Genomic DNA, 3,449 nt, shown 5'->3' with positions numbered 1-3,449 from the left:
AGGAAGGACTGGATGTACTATTATTATTGTGATGAGACGGGGTACACTGGCATGGTTTGGGCATGTGGAGAAAGTAGAGGATGACAACTGGATGCGCAGGGTGAGAGGCGGTGGCGTAGCTATGGGGGAGCTGGGGGGGCCGGGGTCCCCCAGTCAGACTCTACATCCACACCACAACGTTCCGTCACTTCCTCATTTTGTCAGTCTGTCTCTCCATGTGACTCCACATGCTCTTCTCAAATAACTCATTTCCACTGCTCTCACTCTTGACTTGTGTCCCTCCACAAGGTCCAAGCTTCACTTCCATATGTTAGTGTTAGTATCACAATACTGTCATGCAGCGACCTTTTTACTTCCATACTCATTTCCCTGTTTCTAATCACTGCTTTCAAAGAACAAGCAACCTTTCTTCTTTGCTGTACCCTTTCAAGCACTTCATCCTTTAAACTTCCATCCTTACTCATTACACTACCTAAGTACTTAAATGCACTCACATTTTCCATTTCCTCCTCATCCAGCTTCACTGTACATTCAGTGACTTCACTCCTCTCGAAGACCATAACTTTACTCTTTCCTACATTCACCTTTAGATTCCGTTTCTTACACACTCCCCCAAGCTCATCCACCAAGCCTTGCAGCTCCTCTTCGTCTTCACTTAACAACACAGTATCATCTGCAAGCAGTACAGGGAGTTTCCAAACACTGCCCTCTCATTAGGGCCGCTCCAACATCCACTGCCCTACCTTGTATCTCTTTTATAACCCCATCCATATACTGTACATACTGAACAACCATGGAGACATGACACATCCCTGTTTCAATCCAACCTTCAAACAAAAAAAAATTCACTCAGTTCACTGTCCACAGCCTTAGCACCGTCATTACTACTCTTCACGGCATTCAGCACCTTTCCATCTACTCCATATATTCTTAATACTTTCCACATTCCTTGTCTACCCACCATCTCTTATGCTTTCTCCAAATCCATGAAGGCCGCATACCACTTCTTTCCCTTCTCTAGAAACTTTTCCACTAAAGATCTAAGAATGAATATCTCATCAACACAACCTCTTCCCTTGCTAAAACCTCCCTGTCCTTCTCCAGCAAATTCCTATTATTTCTCTAACTCTGTCAGTAAGTATCCTACCATATACTAATCTTTTTACACTAAGAAGACAAATGCCCCTATGATTAACACACACTTCTTTTTCCCTTTTTCCTTTTTACAGGGGAATAATTATACCTGACTTCCAGTCCTCCATGAGGACACTTTCCTCCCAGGCCAATCTGCACATCTTCCACATCCACTCTACTACTCTCTCTCCCCTAAGCTTCATCATTTCACTACACACTTCATCAATTCCTGAGGCTTTCCCCATTTTGACTTTCTTTATTGCTTTCACAACTTCCATCCTACAGATTTCTTCCTCTCTTCTCATATCCCTCCTCCCAGCCATTCCCCAGCTACTTGACTCGAATTATTTTCATTCTGTATGTTCCACAATTCTTTAATATATTCTCTCCATCTGCTCACTTGTTCTCCCTTCTCCACTAGCAATCTACTGTTTTTATCTTTCACTTCCCGACTAACTTCTTTATCATCCTGTCTAACTCTCTTACCTCCTTCAGGAACATTTTCTTACAGTCCCTCCATCTTACACTCATATTCCTTCCAAATCTGCTTTTACAAATTATAATAAATTTTGAGAGTGGTCAATCCTGCTGACCACTTGGCATCTAGGGCACTAAGCATTTGGAATACAGGCAATTCATTTCTTACTGAAAGTGATAAAGAATAATTGTAATAAACTCTCTACATAGAGAACCAACCTACAGCTCATAAGGACGAAGATCCATAGCGTAAATCCCCCTCAATAAATAAAAGTGATTTTGTGACCTATGCTCCTGGTGGTCGGCTGGCTGTACTAACGACCACCGAAAGGCTATTTAGGCCCCACATTAAGCGTTTGGAAACTTCCTGTTCTGTTGTTTGCAGATGATACGACCGGTATATTGATAAATGACGACGAAGGGGGACTGCAAGGCTTAGTGAATGAGTTCGGGAGAGTAAGAAACGGAATCTAAAGGTGAATGTAGGAAAGAGTCAAGTTGTGGTCTTCGAAAGAAATGAAGTCACTTGAATGCATAGTGAGGTTGGATGGTGAGGAAATGGAAAATGTGAGTGCATTTAAGTACTTGGGTAGTGTGATGAGTAAGGATGGAAGTTTAGAGGATGAAGTGCTTGAAAGGGTACAACAAGGAAGAAAGGTTGCTGGTTCCTTGAAAGCAGTGATAAGACATTGGGAAGTGAACATGAAAGTAAAAAGTCACTGCATGATAGTACTGTAATACCAACTCTAATAAGTGGAGGCTGGACCTTGTTGGAAGGACACAAGTCAAGAGTGAGAGCAGTGGAAATGAGTTATTTGAGAGGAGCATATGATGTTATATGGAGAGGCATTGTCAAATGAGGACGTGAATGAGCGTTGTGGTATGGATGTGGATGTGATAGGTGGCGTTAAGAGAAATATAGTGAGGTGGTTTGGCCATGATGGAGAGCGAGAGTGACGAGAAGAGTGTATGTGAGTGAGGTGGAAGGGGGGACAGGGAGGGAAGGCCAAGGATAAGATAGAGGGAAGGAGTGGAGAAGTATATGAGAGAAGGGGGGTGAGAGCTGGGTGCATTGAAATGGCGGGGGGGCAGGGCGACATGGAGGCGATTTGTTTGTAGCCTCCCCTTACGGGATTTAGGCGTCTGGCAATAGATAGATAGATCGTATAGTGAGTGGATGAGAAACAAGGGGGGTGGAAGAAGTTGAGGGACAGAAGAGAGAGTTATATGTATAAAGGAAAAGAGAAGAGAGAGTTATATGTATAAAGGAAAAGAGAGGTGAAAAGATTAGTGAGAGAGAGAGACTAACGAGGAGTGTATGCGAGTGCGATGAAGGGAAAGAGGGAGGAGAAGACCGAGGATGAGATGGAGGGATGAAGTGGAAAGGTATATGAGTGAGGAGTGTGTGAGCTGGGGGGAGGGCGACATGGAGGCGATTTGTTTGTGGCCACCCCTTAAGGCTTATGGGATTAAAGGGTCTTGTTATAGACAGCCTAGAAGGATGGAATTTATCAAAATTCAAAAATGGTTTTCTCATAAAGCACTGGGAACTTCTTCTACATCCATATGAGCAACATATACTATAATTCATCATAAGACTCAAAGTAATCTGCCACATATTTCACATAAAGTTGTACAACAAAACGGAATGAGTCTTACCGTTGATGTGTATCAGCTGTAGAATCAAAATAAAAACATGACGCGTCAAACTACTCCGTTTTCTCTGAAGGATATACTGCACACAAAGTGTTGAGAATCAAAAGGGGTAACGTAAACAGAGACTCATTAATAGGCCCGGCTGCTGGAGATCCTGCTGCATCCAACAAACCTACTACTGG

The sequence above is a fragment of the Coenobita brevimanus genome, chromosome 66, assembly GCF_032717465.1.
Source record: "Coenobita brevimanus isolate Jiangsu-jjx chromosome 66, ASM3271746v2, whole genome shotgun sequence".
NCBI lineage: Eukaryota > Metazoa > Arthropoda > Malacostraca > Decapoda > Coenobitidae > Coenobita > Coenobita brevimanus.
This window is presented reverse-complemented; position numbering follows the sequence as displayed.